This window comes from Erithacus rubecula, assembly GCF_903797595.1.
Source record: "Erithacus rubecula genome assembly, chromosome: 1".
Taxonomy (NCBI): domain Eukaryota; kingdom Metazoa; phylum Chordata; class Aves; order Passeriformes; family Muscicapidae; genus Erithacus; species Erithacus rubecula.
Genome location: NC_136658.1, coordinates 111,378,155 through 111,397,951, shown reverse-complemented (window position 1 = coordinate 111,397,951; position 19,797 = coordinate 111,378,155). Strand labels below are relative to the sequence as shown.

Below are 19,797 nucleotides of genomic sequence, written 5' to 3'. Positions count from 1 at the left end.
CTGGGGAAAGCTCCTTGTCATTCTTGTTGTCCCCTGGGATGAGCTCGATGGCAAATTTGGACAGCTCCTGGTCACTTGTGCTGTCCTCTGGACAAACCTCGATGGCCTCTTCCACAGAGGACAGCTCCTCATCAGTTGGGCTGTCCTTTGGAACAACCACGATGGTCTGTTCTAGTTTGAACAGCTCCTGGTCACTTGTGCTGTCCACTGAAATTACCTCAAGGTTCTCTTCCACAGAGGACAGCTCCTCATCAGCTGGGCTGTCCTTTGGAGGGGCCACGATAGTCTCTTCTATTTGGAACAGCTCCTGGTCACTTGTGCCGTCCACCGAAATTGCCTCAAGGTTCTCTTCCACAGAGGACAGCTCCTCATCAGCTGGGCTGTCCTTTGGAGGGGCCACGATAGTCTCTTCTATTTGGAACAGCTCCTGGTCACTTGTGCCGTCCACCGAAATTGCCTCAATGTTCTCTTCCACAGAGGACAGCTCCTCATCAGTTGGGCTGTCCTTTGGAAGGGCCACGATGGTCTGTTCTACTTGGAACAGCTCCTGGTCACTTGTGCTGTCCACCGAAATTGCCTCAAGGTTCTCTTCCACAGAGGACAGCTCCTCATCAGCTGGGCTGTCCTTTGGAGGGGCCACGATAGTCTCTTCTATTTGGAACAGCTCCTGGTCACTTGTGCCGTCCACCAAAATTGCCTCAATGTTCTCTTCCACTGAGGACAGCTCCTCTTCCCATGTGCCGTCCCCTGAAACCACCACGATATCTTCTTCCCCTGGGGACAGCTCCTTGTCACTCCTGCTGTCCTCTGGAATGATCTCAATGTTCTCTTCCACTGAGGACAGCTCCTCATCAGTTGTGCTGTCGACTGGAGAGAAGTCGCTGTCATATTCCACAGGGGTCAGCTCCTGGTCGCTTGTGGTGTCCTCTGGACCGACTTCAATGGCCTCTTCCACAGGCGACAGCTCCTCTTCATTTGTGCTGTCCCCTGAAGTGACCTCTCTGGCCACTTCCTCTTCAGACAGCTCTGGCTCAATGTCCTCTTTCACTGGGGACAGCTGCTGGTCACTTTTCCTGTCCTCTGGACTGACCTCAATGGCCTCTTCCACTTGGGACAGCTCTTCGTCACTTGTGCTGCCCCCTGAAGTGACATTGATGTCTTCTTCAACATCGGACAGCTCCTTCTCACTTGTGCTGTCCTCTGGAGAGAGCTCGCTGTAGTCTTCCACAAGGGACAGCTCCTCATCACTCTCGCTGTCCTCTTGAAGGAGCTCAAAGCCTTCTTGGAATAGATCCTGGTCACTGCCAGTTTCCCACAGCTCGCTGTCATTACTCTCTTTCCCTGTGCCCCGGAGGCTGCGTCCCATGGCTGCAGCCCCCGCGGGGATAGGTGGCACAGGCAGCAGCTGCCAGCTCGGGGACACACGGGCTGTGCCCTCCTGGGCCACCCTGAGCGGGGGCAGGAGCACGCTGGGCACGGGGCTGTGTGGCTGCGGCCCCTTCTCCCCTGCCCTGCCCAGCTCTGTGCCCCGGCTCTCAGTGTCCCTGGGGCTCAGCAGGCGGGGCAGGGCTGGCGGCCGTGGCACAAGTGGCAGCGGTGGCAGCGTGTCCCCACAGAGGGACAGGGCCTGGCTGCGGCTGCCCTGCGGCGCTGTCTGCGGCCGCCGGGGCTGCACCTCTGGGACCATGATGGGATGAAAATTTCTGGGTCCCACCTTTGTCTGCCCAGGGTGAACTGCTGGCAGCTTTATGGGCACCAGGGAGGAGGAGGATGTGGAGGATGTGTGGGATGGAGACGGCTCCCTTGGCAGGGCAAAGATCCTGGCCCTCTCCATCCGCTGGTCTCCCCTGCCTTCCTCTTCCATTGTTCTCAGCCTCCTCCTCAGGCTCAGCAGTGGGCCTTGGGTCACCTGGGCTTTGGGCTTCTTCTCTCTCTCCTCTGCAAGTTTTGCCGTCTTCAAGCGCACAGCGATCCAGGCATCTGCTTCCTCCTCAGAGACTGGCGCTGTCTGCGGCCGCCAGGACGGCACCTCTGGGTCTGTGAGGGGATGAAGATATTTGGGTCCCACCTTTGGCTGCCCAGGGTGCACTGGTGGCAGCTTGATGGGCACCAGCGAGGAGGAGGATGAGGATGAGGTGTGGGATGGACATGACTCCCTTGGCAGGGCAAAGATCCTGGCCCTCTCCATCCGCTGGCCTCCCCTACCTTCCTCTTCCATTGTTGTTGGCCTCCTTCGCAGGCTCAGCTGTGGGCCTTGGTTGGCCTGGCAGTTGAGCCTCTTCTCCATCTTCTCAATATTTGCAATTGCCCTGAATCGCTGACAGGTCCTGGGAGCTGCTTCCTCCTCGCAGAGTGGCGCTCCTGGGACTGAGCACTCCAGGCCTCTGCGCCCCTTAAATACCCCCAGGCCAGGGTGGGGCTCCCTGATGTCACAATGGTCTGTGGCCACCACCATGTCCCACATCACCAAGGGCCATGACACGAAGCGCCCGTGTCACCAAGGGCCACCCGCGGCACCCCAGGAGCAGTGGAGCAGCAGGAACTGGCTGGGAGCAGCCCCGGACTCGTGGCCTCGTGGCCCCTGCTGTGCCCAGAGCCCTGAGAGGCTTTGGCCCCGCTGGCACACGGCAGCCCCAGCCCCAGGCTGCAGAGCCCTGGCTGTGCAGCTGCGCCGGCCAGGGCACGAGCAATTGGCCCCGGGGCCGTGCCAGGGCCTTGTGGGCAGCGGCTCCGCGTGCGGCGGGAGGCCGGGGAGCAGGGCTGTCCCTCAGGGCTCTGCCCGGGCCCGGGGCTCGTCCCTGCCTTCAGCAGCGCCAGCCGGGGGCAGCGAGCGCAGCCCGGGCGCCTTTGCCGGGCACGGGGAGCCGAGCGGGGCAGGGGCAGCAGGCGAGGCCGGGGCCGTGCACGGGCACCCGGCCCAGCTGCACAAGGGGCGCGGCGAGAGCCTCCTGCGCTTCCCCGAGCCCAGGGGCGGCTGCTGCGCCCGGCCCGGGCCAATGGCCGAGCATGGCAGCCGCTCTCGCAGGTGTCCCTGGGCTCTGCGGCGCCGCGGGGACAGAGCCCGGGGCCGGGGCTCGCTGCCTGCTGCCGGCAGGGCGCTGCCCAGGGCTCCCCGCCCGCCGGGGCCGGGCCCGGGCGCTGAGGGAGCGGCGCCGCCATCGCTGCCTCCCATCCCTGGCAGCGCAGGCCTCAGGCGAGGGGCGTTGGGCACAAACAGACGAGAGGCTCGGACGGACTCTCACACAGGGTCGGTGCTGGCAGGACAGGAGAGCAAGGAGGGGGACTTGGGTGAGGAGAGGAAATGGTGGCAGTTCCTGCATGGCCTAGAGCTTTTCCTGAGGAGAAAGCTTTCTTACAGTTTTGTCACTTCTGTCCATCCAGTTTCCTAGGAATTTACCAAATAAAGATAGAAGTGTTCCAATTACTGAAGAATTAGTGTATTTTCTAACAAAGTCTGTAAAGCACAATAACAGAGTCTGTGTGTTCCATGCCCTGCCTGTCCGAGGTGCTGCTGTGTCCCCTCAGTGCCGCTGGTCCCTGTGGGCAGCGGCTGCTCAGCCCCAGCGGCAGCGGGAGAGTTCCCGGCGGGGCCGGCAGGGCAGGGCTGTCCCTGCTCTCTGCAGCAAACGAAAGGCGCCGCTGAGCCCGGCGGAGAGAGAGCTGTGCTGGAAGCGCTGTGCAGCAGGGCTGGGCAGGGGCACAGCGCAGCCACCCCAGCCCCGCTCGCTGCTGCCCGTGCCCTGGAGCCCGGCCGGGTGTGTTCTCAGCAGCCCTGCCTGCCCTGAGCACCCTGTGCAGGCCGGGAGGGGTTTCCCCGCTGCAGCCCCAGCTGAGGCAGCAGCAGCTCTGTGCTGTTCCTGACACATCCCTGTGGCAGCAGCTGCAGGGGCTGTGCAGCCAAAGAGCCAGAGCAGCGCACACAGCACTGCAGCAGCAGCGCAGCTCTGGGGCTGGGCTCAGCCTGCTGGGCAGCCCCACAGGGCAGCCGTGCCTGGAGCCCGGGGTTGGTGCCTGGAGCCTCGGGGCTGTTCCTGGGATGCTCCAGGGCACGGACTTTCTCTGGGATTATGTTTTCTCTCTACTGGGATAACTTTCACAGCACCCCTGAATCTCTAAGGTTGGAAAGGCCCTCCCAGCTCATGCTGTGCCTGATGCCCTCCTTGTCACCAGCCCAGAGCACTGGGGACAGGCCTTCCTTGGACATCTCCAATCTTCCCTGAGCAGCCCCAGTGTCTTGGTCTCAATGCAGGATGTGTCCAGCAATGTGTTTTCTGTCCCCATGTGGGGCAGTGCCCCTAATCTCCTGGCACATATTCTCTGCTCATGGGCCATCTTTAAACCAGCTGGGCAATCATCTTTATCTTCCCACAGCCCATCCTCCCTCCAGGAGATATCTCCTGTTCATGGCCACTGAGTCCCAGGGCATGGCTGAGAAAATTCCATCATCCCACTGGGAGATGCTCCAGCCAGGGCAGGAGCCAAGCCTTTCCTACCCAGAGAAAAACTGACATTTGGACACCAAGGAACCTTCTTCCCACTGCATTCCAGAGGAAAACCAGAGCCTTGCACATCATCCCTGCAGCTTCAGAGGAAACTGCCCCTTCTCCAGGAGCACTGCTCCAGCTGAGCCACATCTGCCCCTGCAGGAGGATGCAGCACCATGGAATGGGACTGTGCCACCACCCTGACTGACTGACTGTGCCAGCTTGGATTCTGACTCTGGCAGGGTTGGGATTGTTCTGTGTAATGCTGCACTGCTATTTGAATTGTCCTAGTGAAGAACGGTTATTCCTAATTCCCATCTCTTTGCCTGAGAGCCCCTTAATTTCCAAATGATAATAATAATTTGGAGGGAGGGGGTTTACATTCTCCATTTCAAAGAGAATCTTCCTTTCTTGGCAGACACCTGTCTTTCAAACCAGGACACCCTGCCAAGGCCTGACCATCCTTTCCATGAGGAAATTCCTTGTGGTGTCCAACCCAAGCCTCCCCTGTCCCAGCTCGTGGCCGTTTCCCCGTGTCCTGTCCCTGTTCCCTTTGAGCAGAGCCTGACCCCACCCGGCTGCACCTCCTGGCAGGGCTACAGAAGGATTGTTCCTTTCTCAGGCCCTCTCCTCCTCCTCCTCTCTGCTTTCCAAAACCCAATAACAATCACGGAAGGATGACAAATCCCACCTGAGTGTTTGGGACGGGATGTTCACCCATTTCTTCTGCCCACAGGGACAACCAAGTGTCTCCCCCTCCCTTGCCCAATGTCCCAGAGCAGAGAGTCCCCAGGCAGCGTTCCTGTCTGTGGGAGCAGCAGGAGGGGAGTTGGAGGAGTTCTGCAGCCCTGACAGAGGGGAAGGCAGGAAATTTCCTTCCTTCCTTCCTTTCCTTCTTTCTTTCCCACACCAAAGGAGATTCCTGCAATGGGAATTGTTCTTGTGGAGCTGCCCTGCAGGGCTCCAGCCCAGAGGAGAGGCCTGGGTGATGTCAGGTGTGCTCCCACCTGCAGCTTGGGTCAATCAGGGGGTGCTGGGCAGGGCAGTGAAGCAAAGAGAAACCATCCAGTCAAAGGTGATGTTTGGAAACAACTGTGACACAGAGACCAGAGGCAGCACTAACAGGTTCAAGGGATTCAGACAGGCCTATGCTCAAAATGCAGTGATTTAGTCTGTGGTACTGCTGGAAGTGTGTGACCTACATCCTACAAATCCTTACTATCAATGTCCATTCCTTTTCCTTGGAATGGACAACCATCTTTCCAGCGAGCAAGACACACAAACATACACAAACACATAATTTAAGAAGGAGTATATAATGCAATACAATCATTATAAAAGGATTGGCCAATACCAGAACTTGAAATCACACGGCAGATTCTCTGCTGGTTCTTGCTTTTCCAGCTTGGCTGTTGCCCATCACGGAAGCAACAAACAGAGGCATATTCTGGTTACTTCATTCTCTTTGCCACATCCAAATATGCATATTCAATCTCCTGGTCAGCAGGGCACGTGTTTGTAAATTCATCTCTTGCATATGCGTTTTTCAAGTATCTCAAAATCCCTGTCATTTCAGGTGGGAAATGAAAATTTCGGTATTTTTTTGCAACAACCTTTCATTAAAAGAAAAAAACAAAAAAGGAAAACATCATTACAAATATAATCTTCAAAATCCCCCAACATCCCAAACCTACTTTTTATGCTCTTTTTTTCATTTCCTGTGAGTCAGGTGGTGTTAATGATCAAGGGGAAAGAAGAGGGAAAGACATAAAAAGAAGACATAGGATGAAGAAAGCTGTGGAAATCCCTGCAAAGGATTTGTTTGGTGTCTATATCTGTATCTCTACTTATATCTTGCTAAAAATATGCAAAGCCATGTGGACCAGTAGAGCAATCTGCAAGAGGTACAGGTTAACCCAGCAAACTTAAGCCAGAATTAACACAAAAATCCTACAGGAAAAAAATGGCCCACACTTGGAAACTTTCACTGAAACAGGAAAAATCTAAATTAAAACCCTTAATTTTCAAATTGGCTGAGCCCTAATCCCTGCCTACAGGCAGCAAGGGTGATGTGACAGTGTGACATTCCTCCTCTGTCCTTCTCCAGACATTCACCTGACCCAGGGGATTCTGCTGCCCTGGTTTGCTGTGCCTGAGTGTGGGACAGGCTCAGCTCTGGCTGCTGCCTGCAATAGGATCAGCCAGGAGATGGCTGGGCTAAGTTTTCACTTGTGGAAAATGATTGGATCCCCTCTTCCTCTGACAGAGCTGGAGTCTAACAGGAAACTCTCTGAAGTGACCTTGAAAAGCAGTGAAATTCCAGTGTGGTCATTGCTCTTGCAGAGCCTTGCAGAGTAGAATCACAGAATAATTTAGGTTGGAGGGACCTTAAAGCTCATCCCATCCCACCCCAGCCATGGCAGGGACACCTCCCACTGTCCCATTGCTCCAGCCCCAGTGTCCAGCCTGGAACTGAACATTCCAGGGATCCAGGGGCTGCCACAGCAAATCTGGCAATTCCATCCCAGCCCCTCCCAGGGAACAATTCCTGATTCCCAATATCCCATCAAACCCTTCTTAGGAGCCATTCCCTGTGTCCTGTCCCTCCCTGCCTTGTCCCCAGTCCCTCTCCAGCTCTCCTGGATCCCTCCAGGGGCTCTGAGCTCTCCCTGCAGCTCCTCCTGCCCAGGTGAGCACCCCCAGCTCTGGCAGCCTGGCTGCAGCAGCTCCCCCCTGCACCTTCACCACCTGTCTGTACCTGCAGAGCTGATCAATGCAGCAGCTGCAGTAGGACAGGAGGGCACAGGTGCAGGCAGAGCAGCCCCTTTACCTGCTGATGAACCTGCAGGCTTCCTGGGGGCTGCTGAAGGCTCTCCAGCGCGCCGTGGGCATCCCGTGCCTCTCCAGGAAGGCTCTGCTGGAGCTGCTGTTGGATGCCAGCTGGGCTGCCCTGGCACAGGGCCCAAAGCAGCGAACCCCTGCTGCCCTCAGGCCATCCACAATCCCTGGGCACAGAACACAGACAGCTCCAGCACCAAGGGGGCTCCTTGGGGACACCGAGCCCCTTGGGGACACCGAGCCGCGTGACAACAGGACATTGCCATCATCCCTTTTTAACATTTCCCTTTGTCTCAGAGGGTTCATTCACCCTCAAAATGAGCTTCTGAATATCCACTGACCCTTCCCAACCTGTTGTTTTAAGGCTCTTCAGCTCTGTAGGTTATCACTCTGTACTCTGTAGGTTAAGCACTCTCTGTTACCCCCCACTGAAAGCAGGACTCAAGGTATTGATTTTTTCTGTCAGCCTAATTATATTATTTGATATGGTTCTACTATGTTCATTTATTATAATAATATACTATCATTCCTGGTTTTTTTTTTCAAGTCAGAAGAAAATAGCTTCTAACTAAGCAGAATTCAAGGTGCTTATTTTTTATGTCAACCTAATTATATTATTTGATATGATTCTACTATGTTCATTTATTATAATATAATTTTTATATTTTCTGTCAAGTCAGAAGAAAATAACATCTAACTTACTTATTATCTTACTTACTTAAAAACTAACTTACCTGCTTCCAAAAGAGCTTCTGGGCCAACTAACACAAGGCCAATGTTATGATCTTTGCAGAACTGGGTAACAATAGTGTGATTGCTCACTAATACAGCTGAAAAGGAAAAAAATAATTAACTGATGAATGGAGAGCTTAAATAAGAGACAGGAGATGAGAATGTCTCTTTTCCATCCCCCTAAAAGTGTGATTAAAATAACAAAATCATCAGCCCACAAAGGGCAAAGTGAGATATCAATGTAATAATAGCAGAGTCCAAAAGGAACTGGGAACAACTCCAATTTGCACTACTGTTTTTAATACACATCTGCTAACTGATTAAATCTATTTTATTTGCCATGTGTAATCAGGATGTATTTTTAAAAGCTGCTCATCACCACAATAGCAACTTTGAAAAATAAAACTGAAGGCTTGGAAAGAAGCTCCATTTCAACAGCTGAGTAAAGATTTACACAAAGCATTGGATGATGCAGCTAAATTTCACTGAGCAGCCCGGGCAGACACAGAGATATTTCTGCTGAGAGTTAAGAACTTTGAGCCCTCTGTTCCTGGGTTAAATTTCACCAGAATTGGTCACTGAATTCAAGCACAAAAGTGGAAGAGATGAGGAGTAGGAACAGAGTCTCTTATAAGCCTCACTAGCTTAAGCAGCAAGGCAAAAAAGAAATACAGCAGGGTGTTTAAGAGGCAGCTCTGACATTCAGAAACAAAACACAGAATAAAAAGAGAAATCTGTGCCTTCAACCATTTGTGGCAGCAGCCAAAGAAGAGCAACTGCTGTTACTGGTTGTTGTAACCTCCCCACTTGCTTTGCCTCATTTCCCGCAGTGCTGATTGCTCGGATTGAGATTTTATTCCCAAGTTTTTACCTGAATTGGAGATTTTCCCACTGTCAGCTGTGCCTGCATTTCCTGGAGCCACAAACACGTGTTTGACACGAGGGGACTGGGCCAATTTCCAGGCCAGGGCGTGTTCCCTGCCGCCGCTGCCGATCACCAGCACCCGCTCTGCCATGGCCCTGGGGAAAGCAGCACACTCACTGCTGCCTGACACCTGCTTTTCCCATTAAAAATGATTACAACCTTGAGAGCTTGTATTTCTTGTTTGCACTCAGGTGTTTATTAATTCTTATTTATGTTACAATGAGTTCTATGGCGCTGCAAGCTAACAAACTAAAAATGGAGATGGATCTCTCCCCCCCCACCAAGGTTTTTTAAGGACCAACTGTCCAATTAGGAAATGCCACCCAAATTATTTTCACTTTTAAAACCCCATAACCAACCACCCCTGAGCCACAATGTGGGATTTTTTCCTTCTTTTTCCCATTAAAAATGATTAAAAGATTGAGAGCTTGTATTTCTTATTTGGACTCAGGTGTTTATTAATTCTTATTTAGGTTACAGTGAGTTCTACGGAGCTGCAAGCTAGCAAACTAAAAATGGAGATGGATCTCTCCCCCCCCACCAAGGATTTTTAAGGACCAACTGTCCTATTAGGAAATGCCACCCAAATTATTTTCACTTTTAAAACACCGTAACCAACCAGCCCTGAGCCACAATGTGGGATTTGCTATCCAACTACCAAATATCACCCAAACCCATGAAGAAGAAAGATAAAAGTTCCACCCTAAAACCTCCACCTTGTTTTCTATATATTACTGTAGTAATGCATCTGAATATTCTAGGCCATAAGCTGTATCAAGTGCAACCAGACAAACTATATTTAACTGTTTTTCTACATATTTTGCTGTTTTTCTACATGCCCAGCTCTTTTTCTATGTATTTCTTAGTTTAGAAAGTTTATAACAAGTGCACTGGACAAGCCATTTTTAATTATTTTCCTGCAGCCTATCTAACATGTTAGAACTCTTCAAAAGTACTGAAAAATAAATTGTACTAAATCAGAAGAAAAAAATACTATAAAACGAAATATGGAAATTAGAAGACCCAAAATAAAGGTGGGCAGTGAAGTTCTGAACAACAACCAATCACGGCACCTAAAGAGTTTTTAAAAGATGAGTAACAACATAAAAACACCAATCAAAAAGTGCATAATCATGCAAACAGTAGTGTTAAAATGTATAATTAAAGCTAAAAGTAAACAACAAATCAGCTTCTACATAATCATATGAATTTGTCATCCAGAGGTCCTATGTCTCATATATTATTATATTCTAAAACCTTACATTCTAAATTTTCTAAACCATGTGATATCACACACTTCTATTCAAGCTGCACACCATGATCCCAGTTCTATCATTCCATTGTGGAAGCTTCTCCAAGCCTCGGTCAAATGCAGAGTTCTGCTGGGGGTCAGTGCCTGGCAGCACAGAAAATCTGAAATTCTCACTGACCAGGGCCCCAACTGACCTCACAAAATAAGCAAGAACAGAGGAATTCCATGTCACTGCTCCAGGTTTTAGGTAATATTAACCCAGCTGGGCTATGGGACATGGTGGCAGTGCCAGCAGTGCCACTGGATGGGCACATCAGTCACATCTGGTTTAAATATGGACAACACATCTCCTGGGAATTGTCCCCACTTGTTCCAGCAGAGTCAAGATTTCATTTCTAGAGCACCCACAGATATGAAATAATCGTGCCTTGAGTTGGTCCTGTCAGGTCCTTTGCACAACTACACAGGACAGGACTAAAAGTGCCATACAAATGCTCTAAAATCTATTTTAATATATTTTATATGTATTTATCTCTAAACAAATATAAATAAATATATATGTAATAAGCAAATTATAATCAAATATATAAAAGAGAACTAAGCAATTAATAACTATATAACGAATAAATATATAATAAATAAATATGCAAAAATAAATTGTTCTGCTCCTGTTAATATTTAATAAATATATTTCATTCTGAATGCTGTGGTCAGTCTAGAAGCTTTTAAGAGTGCAAACATTCCAGGCAATAAATGGCAAAGGCAGATTTCAGCACAGCCTTTATCCTCTGACAACTGCTAGGAGGACACATTCAATAAAAACAACTGCTCATCTCACTGGCACACTGACATTTCAAGTTATTCCTCAGCAATATTTCGTGGCAAATTGGCTTGGATTTATTTCAGAAATGTTATCATAGGTCACATCTGCAAACTTAATTTGTCCCAATGTGCAGGACAAATGTCAGAGAGAAAAATGCCCCCCGGGAATGTGACCTTTAAGGGAGGTGCTAATGGAGAAACCAGTCCTTACCCAGGAGAGAAATCATCAATTAAAGGTACCATGGAGACCAGCAAGTCCTGCTGCCTTCTCCTGAGGAATCACAGCCCCTGGGTTTAATTCATTGTGCAGCTTCCAAAGGCAAACGGGAGCTAAACGGTGACACTGAGGGAGAAAATCCCAGGCAAGATGTTCCCTGTGATACACCAAGAATGGTGCTTGGAGCTCCTGAGGCAGCATTGCACGGCCTTAACTCACTGCAAAATCCCACTGAACTCTGTATTTCATCGTTCTTGAATTGCCCAAGTTCAACGTCAGGCATTCTCACAGCCTGGCCCTGGGAACTGCAGAATTTTGGGGGTTATTTGATTTTAAATTGTAGCTGTTGTGCTCTAGGTGTAGAAACACAGAGCACGTGCTTAATGCTCTCTCAGGGATGGCCAGATTTCCTTACAAAACTTACTTTTCCTACCTTTCTATTGGGTAACAATCCAGAGGGCAGCCTTTGTCCTTCCTTTTGTCACTCCCGGAGAAATAATCGCTGGAAGTGGCTGCGAATGTGAAGATGAGTTACAGCTGCTCTGTCTCTAACAAAGGCACCAACATTCCCTGCCAAGCTCCACTATGCTACAACAGTTAGCAATTAAGAAAAAGTGGTTTTAAAAGCAATTCCACACCCGCCTCCCCCACCAATAATCTCACAATTCCATCACGTTTTCTACAGCAGAATGAGTTAAAGTTCCGAACTGGGAAGAGAGTGAAAGCAAGCAGTGCCTCCAGCCCTTGGGGAAAAATTCACTTTTCCATTCCACCGCCCAGTGAGGACACTAAGGGTGTTTTTTTGCAAAGCCAAGCTAAAGCGTGCTGGAAGAGAGGAAATTTGGTGAGTTTGTCCAGGAGGGAAGGCTGGAGAGAGAGAGACAGAGCATACGAGAAAAAGAGAGCTGCAAGGACTCTTGGTGCTGGAAGAAAGGCTGTGGAGAGGAACTGGAGTTCTGCTCCCTTACCGTGTCAGACCTGCTGTTTGCCCGCACAGAAGGCTGAGGAGTCCTCCAGAAAGATCTTCCTCCAATTCTGCTTCAGATCCAAATGATTTCTGGTCTCCTAAAGCCAAGGATAAGGGAGTGAAAGCAGCAGCCAGACCTGCAGCTGCCCTGTGCTCCTTAATCCTCCAGCCTCACGAGAGGATCTGCAGGAGCATCTCCTCAGCTCATCCCACCCTCCAATTTGTCCCCACACCCTCAGCACCCTGAACCCTCCTCCTCTCTCTGCATCTTCCCTCCTTAAAGACACAAACAGCTCCTCCCAACAGCCCGACTGACAATGGGAATAGGATTGAGCCCTAGAGAAAAAACCAGCCGGCTACAGCATGTCCCAAAGCTGAGCTTGTCACCCAGATCCCACGCGAGAGCAAATTGACAACCCCTGCCAGGGGAAGGATCTCAGAGACGGAAATAAAAAACTGCCATAAAATCCTTCCACAGTTTTGTCACTTGCTGTTCTTGCCTTTCTGAACTTTTAAATATATTTCCTGTGCTCTGCTTGAAAATTGAAGCGAAACGGAGCAGCATGAGGGGAGCAATCCCCGCTGGGTTGGGCTCCAGAGTGGGCGCTCTGGGCTGGAGCCGGGCAGGGCAGCTCCACCGAGAACGATTCCTTTTCCCACTGCAGGAATGTCCTTTTATTGTGGAGAAAAGAGGAAGAGAGAGACAGGAAGGGAGGAAGGAAGGATGGATTAATTCCTGCCTTCCCCTCTGTCAGGGCTGCAGAACTCCTCCAACTCCCCTCCTGCTGCTCCCACAGACAGGAACGCTGCCTGGGGACTCTCTGCTCTGGGACATTGGGCAAGGGAGGGGGAGACACTTGGTTGTCCCTGTGGGCAGAAGAAATGGGTGAACATCCCCGTGCCAAACACTCAGGTGGGATTTGTCATCCTTCCGTGATTGTTACTGGGTTTTGGAAAGCAGAGAGGAGGAGGAGGAGAGGGCCTGAGAAAGGAACAATCCTTCTGTAGCCCTGCCAGGAGGTGCAGCCGGGTGGGGTCAGGCTCTGCTCAAAGGGAACAGGGACAGGACACGGGGAAACGGCCTCTGAGGGTGAAAACACATCAGCACCTCGGAGAGGCAGGGCATGAAATACAGAGACTCTGTTATTGTGCTTTACGAACTTTATTAGAAAATACACTAATTCTTCAGTAATGGAACAGTGTTGTGACATTGTAATGTATTGTAATTAGAAAATATTATATATTCATTGTTTTATCTCATCGATAGTAATGCAAACAATCAAGACATATTATTTGAAAATTTTATTTATTCCTTAAATTTTTATTTTCATTTGTGTATTCTTAAATTCTTCTTCTTACGCTTCTTATGCTTCTTCTTACTACTCTTCTATTTACTACTCTTCTTCTTTGCTTCTTCTATATATTTTTAAATACTTATTCCTATTCTTACTCCTATTCCTATTCTTCTTCTTCTTCTTCTTCTATATATACTTAAATCCTTAAACTTATTACTCTTCTTCTTAAACATATTTTTAAATTCTTATTCCTATTCCTATTACTCTTCTTCTAAGTATTTCTAAATTCTTATTACTATTCTTCTATGGATTCTTCAATAAGTCTCGTCCGTCTTCTTGGTCTTCTTAGTTTTAGTCTTTGTCTTCTTCCTGTTCTTGGTCATTTCCCTTCGTCTTTGTCTTGTCTCCATTGTCTGAGATTTCTCCCCCATGCTCCGGGTGTGTGTCACTCCTCGGGCGGTGGCCGCAGGCAGGGCCAGCGGAGCAGCCCCCGCAGCGCCCGCAGCGCCCGCCTGAAGCGGGAGGGGCGTTTCCTGGGGGGGCTGTGCGGGGCAGGCACGGAGCTGCCTTCCCTTTCTGGGGGAGCTGCTGCTGCCCTTCCTGCAGCACTGCAGAGCTCCAGGGCACCCTGCAGCTGCTGCTGCTGCTGTTCCTGCTGCTGCTGCTGTTCCTGCTGCTGCTGCTGCTGCTGCTGCTGCTGCTCCTGCTTCCTGCTCCTGCAGCTGCTCCTGGCAGCTGCTGCTGCTGCTGCTGCTGCTGCTGCCTGTTCCTGCTGCTGCTCTGTCCTGTTGCTGCAGCTGCTGCTGCTGCTGCTCCTGCTCTGCTGCTGCTGCTCCTGCTGCTAGCTGCTGCTGCTGTTGCTCCTGCTCCTGTTCCTGCTTCTGCTGCTCCCCCAGCACCTGCAGCTCCGGCACAGTCTGGCTCAGGGGCTCCCCGGGGCTGTTCTGGAGCTTGGGGAGCTGAGCCTGGCTGCTGCCTGGAGTATTCAGCAGGACAGTGGGAGGGCTCCGTGTCCCCAGTGGTTTTCAGTTCAGGTGGCAAGCCTGAATCTGTGTCAATACCACCAAGCAGTGTCTTCCTTGTCTCCTCTTCCTCCTGCTCATGTTCTTCCCACAGGGAGAGATGTTTATTGTCATTTGCTTCCTGTGGGAACATGTCTTGGATGTCACAGTCTTCCCCGAAGCACAGCTCTGTTTCATATTTGTCATCTTCTGGGGAAAACTGCTCAATCTCGTCGCAATTCTCTTGGGACAGCTCTTTGTCACAGTCATTCTCTCGTTGGTATGGCTCTTCTTCACGGTTTTCTTCCACTGGGGACAGCTCCTTATAGGTTCAGGTTGACCCCTGAAATGGCACTGATAGCCTCTTCCACTGGGGACAGCTCCTCATCACTTGTGCTGCCCCCTGAAGTGCCTTTGATGTCCTCTTCAACATCTGGCAGCTGCTCCTCAGTTGTGTTGTCCGCTGGAAAGAGCTCCCTGTCACCTTCCACAGGGGTTCAGCTCCTGGTCGCTGGTGGTGTCCTGTGGACTGACTTGACCGGCCTCTTCCACAGGGGACAGCTCCTCTTCATTTGTGCTGTCCTCTGGACTGACTTCAATGGCCTCTTGCTCTTCGGACAGCTCTGGCTCACTGTCGCTGTCCCCTGGTGAGAGCTCAATGCCCTCTTCTATTGGGGACAGCGGCTCCTCAGTTGTGCTGTCCTCTGGAGAGAGCTCGCAGTCGTCTTCCAAAAGGGACAGTTCCTCATCACTCTCGCTGTCCTCTTGAAGGAGCTCAAAGCCTTCTTGGAATAGATCCATGTCACTGCCAGTTTCCCACAGCTCGCTGTCATTACTCTCTTTCCCTGTGCCCCGGAGGCTGCGCCCCATGGCTGCAGCCCCCGCGGGGATGGGTGGCACAGGCAGCAGCTGCCAGCTCGGGGACACACGGGCTGTGCCCTCCTGGGCCACCCTGAGCGGGGGCAGGAGCACGCTGGGCACGGGGCTGTGTGGCTGCGGCCCCTTCTCCCCTGCCCTGCCCAGCTCTGTGCCCCGGCTCTCAGTGTCCCTGGGGCTCAGCAGGTGGGGCAGGGCTGGCGGCCGTGGCACAAGTGGCAGCGGTGGCAGCGTGTCCCCACAGAGGGACAGGGCCTGGCTGCGGCTGCCCTGCGGCGCTGTCTGCGGCCGCCGGGGGCTGCACCTCTGGGACCATGATGGGATGAAAATTTCTGGGTCCCACCTTTGTCTGCCCAGGGTGAACTGCTGGCAGCTTTATGGGCACCAGGGAGGAGGAGGATGAGGAGGATGTGTGGGATGGAGACGGCTCCCTTGGCAGGGCAAAGATCCTGGCCCTCTCCATCCGCTGGTCTCCCCTGCCTCCTCTTCCATTGTTGTTTGCCTCCTCCGCAGTCTCAGCAGTGGGCCTTGGGTCGCCTGGGCTTTGGGCTTTTTGCGCTTCTTCTCCTTCTTCTCCTTCTCCTCTCTCCTCTGCAAATTTTACCATCATCAAGCGCAGAGCGATCCAGGCATCTGCTTCCTCCTCAGAAACTGGCGCTGCCTGTGGCCGCCAGGGGCTGCACCTCTGGGTCTGTGAGGGATGAAGATTTTTGGGACCCACCTTTGGCTGCCCAGGGTACACTGGTGGCAGCTTGATGGGCACCAGCGAGGAGAAAGATAAGGATGAGGTGTGGGATGGAGACGGCTCCCTGGGCAGGGCAAAGATCCTGGCCCTCTCCATCCGCTGGCCACCCCTACCTTTCTCTCCTGTTGTTCTCAGCCTCCTCCACAGGTTCAGCATTGGGCCTTCGGTCACCTGGGAGTCGAGCTTCTTTTCCATCTCCTCTACAAATTTTGCTGTCTTCAAGCGCACAGCGATCCAGGCATCTGCTTCCTTCTTAGAGACTGGCGCTGTCTGCGGCCGCCAGGACGGCACCTCTGGGTCTGTGAGGGGATGAAGATATTTGGGTCCCACCTTTGGCTGCCCAGGGTGCACTGGTGGCAGCTTGATGGGCACCAGCGAGGAGAAGGGTGAGGAGGATGTGTGGGATGGACATGACTCCCTTGGCAGGGCAAAGATCCTGGCCCTCTCCATCTGCTGGCCTCCCCTACCTTCCTCTTCCATTGTTGTTGGCCTCCTCCGCAGGCTCAGCTGTGGGCCTTGGGTGGCCTGGCAGTTGAGCCTCTTCTCCATCTTCTCAATATTTGCAATTGCCCTGAATCGCTGATGGGTCCTGGGAGCTGCTTTCTCCTTGCAGAGTGGCGCTCCTGGGACTGAGCACTCCAGGCCTCTGCGCCCCTTAAATACCCCCAGGCCAGGGTGGGGCTCCCTGATGTCACAATGGTCTGTGGCCACCATCATGTCCCACATCACCAAGGGCCATGACACGAAGCGCCCGTGTCACCAAGGGCCACCCGCGGCACCCCAGGAGCAGTGGAGCAGCAGGAACTGGCTGGGAGCAGCCCCGGACTCGTGGCCTCGTGGCCCCTGCTGTGCCCAGAGCCCTGAGAGGCTTGGCCCCGCTGGCACACGGCAGCCCCAGCCCCAGGCTGCAGAGCCCTGGCTGTGCAGCTGCGCTGGCCAGGGCACGAGCAATTGGCCCCGGGGCCGTGCCAGGGCCTTGTGGGCAGCGGCTTCCGCGTGCGGCGGGAGGCCGGGGAGCAGGGCTGTCCCTCAGGGCTCTGCCCGGGCCCGGGGCTCGTCACTGCCTTCAGCAGCGCCAGCCGGGGGCAGCGAGCGCAGCCCGGGCGCCTTTGCCGGGCACGGGGAGCCGAGCGGGGCAGGGGCAGCAGGCGAGGCCGGGGCCGTGCACGGGCACCCGGCCCAGCTGCACAAGGGGCGCGGCGAGAGCCTCCTGCGCTTCCCCGAGCCCAGGGGCGGCTGCTGCGCCCGGCCCGGGCCAATGGCCGAGCATGGCAGCCGCTCTCGCAGGTGTCCCCTGGGCTCTGCGGCGCCGCGGGGACAGAGCCCGGGGACGGGGCTCGCTGCCTGCTGCCGGCAGGGCGCTGCCCAGGGCTCCCCGCCCGCCGGGGCCGGGCCCGGGCGCTGAGGGAGCGGCGCCGCCATCGCTGCCTCCCATCCCTGGCAGCGCAGGCCTCAGGCGGGGGCGTTGGGCACAAACAGACGAGAGGCTCGGACGGACTCTCACACAGGGTCGGTGCTGGCAGGACAGGAGAGCAAGGAGGGGGACTTGGGTGAGGAGAGGAAATGGTGGCAGTTCCTGCATGGCCTAGAGCTTTCCTGAGGAGAAAGCTTTCTTACAGTTTTGTCACTTCTGTCCATCCAGTTTCCTAGGAATTTACCAAATAAAGATAGAAGTGTTCCAATTACTGAAGAATTAGTGTATTTTCTAACAAAGTCTGTAAAGCACAATAACAGAGTCTGTGTGTTCCATGCCCTGCCTGTCCGAGGTGCTGCTGTGTCCCCTCAGTGCCGCTGGTCCCTGTGGGCAGCGGCTGCTCAGCCCCAGCGGCAGCGGGAGAGTTTCCCGGCGGGGCCGGCAGGGCAGGGCTGTCCTGCTCTCTGCAGCAAACGAAAGGCGCCGCTGAGCCCGGCGGAGAGAGAGCTGTGCTGGAAGCGCTGTGCAGCAGGGCTGGGCAGGGGCACAGCGCAGCCACCCCAGCCCCGCTCGCTGCTGCCCGTGCCCTGGAGCCCGGCCGGGTGTGTTCTCAGCAGCCCTGCCTGCCCTGAGCACCCTGTGCAGGCCGGGAGGGTTTCCCCGCTGCAGCCCCAGCTGAGGCAGCAGCAGCTCTGTGCTGTTCCTGACACAATCCCTGTGGCAGCAGCTGCAGGGGCTGTGCAGCCAAAGAGCCAGAGCAGCGCACACAGCACTGCAGCAGCAGCGCAGCTCTGGGGCTGGGCTCAGCCTGCTGGGCAGCCCCACAGGGCAGCCGTGCCTGGAGCCCGGGGTTGGTGCCTGGAGCCTCGGGGCTGTTCCTGGGCTGCTCCAGAGGCACGGACTTCTCTGGGATTATGTTTATCCTCTACTGGGGAAACTTTCACAGCACCCCTGAATCTCTAAGGTGGAAAGGCCCTCCCAGCTCATGCTGTGCCTGATGCCCTCCTTGTCACCAGCCCAGAGCACTGGGGACAGGCCTTCCTTGGACACCTCCAATCTTCCCTGTACATCCCCAGTGTCTTGGTCTCAATGCAGGATGTGTCCAGCAATGTGTTTTCTGTCCCCATGTGGGCAGTGCCCTGATCTCCTGGCACATATTCTCTGCTCATGGGCCATCTTTAAACCAGCTGGGCAATCATCTTTATCTTCCCACAGCCCATCCTCCCTCCAGGAGATATCTCCTGTTCATGGCCACTGAGTCCCAGGGCATGGCTGAGAAAATTCCATCATCCCACTGGGAGATGCTCCAGCCAGGGCAGGAGCCAAGCCTTTCCTACCAGAGAAAACTGACATTTGGACACCAAGGAACCTTCTTCCCACTGCATTCCAGAGGAAAACCAGAGCCTTGCACATCATCCCTGGATCTTCAGAGGAAACTGCCCCTTCTCCAGGAGCACTGCTCCAGCTGAGCCACATCTGCCCCTGCAGGAGGATGCAGCACCATGGAATGGGACTGTGCCACCACCCTGACTGACTGACTGTGCCAGCTTGGATTCTGACTCTGGCAGGGTTGGGATTGTTCTGTGTAATGCTGCATTTCTATTTGAATTGTCCTAGGAAAGAACTGTTATTCCTAATTCCCATCTCTTTGCCTGAGAGCCCCTTAATTTCAAAATGATAATAATAATTTGGAGGGAGGAGTTTACGTTCTCCATTTCAAAGAGAATCTTCCTTTCTTGGCAGACACCTTTCCTTTAAACCAGGACACCCTGCCAAGGCCTGACCATCCTTTCCATGAGGAAATTCCTTGTGGTGTCCAACCCAAGCCTCCCCTGTCCCAGCTCGTGGCCGTTTCCCCGTGTCCTGTCCCTGTTCCCTTTGAGCAGAGCCTGACCCCACCCGGCTGCACCTCCTGGCAGGGCTACAGAAGGATTGTTCCTTTCTCAGGCCCCCTCCTCCTCCTCCTCTCTGCTTTCCAAAACCCAGTAAAAGTCACGGAAGGATGACAAATCCCACCTGAGTGTTTGGCACGGGATGTTCACCCATTTCTTCTGCCCACAGGGACAACCAAGTGTCTCCCCCTCCCTTGCCCAATGTCCCAGAGCAGAGAGTCCCCAGGCAGCGTTCCTGTCTGTGGGAGCAGCAGGAGGGGAGTTGGAGGAGTTCTGCAGCCCTGACAGAGGGGAAGGCAGGAATTAATCCATCCTTCCTTCCTTTCCTTCTTTCTTT

The 19,797-nt window shown here is 53.3% G+C and overlaps 1 protein-coding gene and 1 pseudogene across 3 annotated transcripts in view; one reads left to right on the top strand and one right to left on the bottom strand.

Annotated features, from left to right (window-relative positions):
• IFNAR2 (interferon alpha and beta receptor subunit 2) overlaps nucleotides 1-19,797 on the top strand; it is an 844,054-nt gene that overhangs the window by 369,689 nt on the left and 454,568 nt on the right. The gene's annotated exons all lie outside the window — the stretch shown is intronic.
• LOC306806991 (trifunctional purine biosynthetic protein adenosine-3 pseudogene) lies at nucleotides 7,311-9,083 on the bottom strand (annotated as a pseudogene). The gene is made up of 3 exons (XR_013777904.1): nucleotides 8,926-9,083; nucleotides 8,057-8,152; nucleotides 7,311-7,489 (listed from the first exon to the last, which is right to left on the bottom strand). The product of XR_013777904.1 is annotated as a trifunctional purine biosynthetic protein adenosine-3 pseudogene (transcript).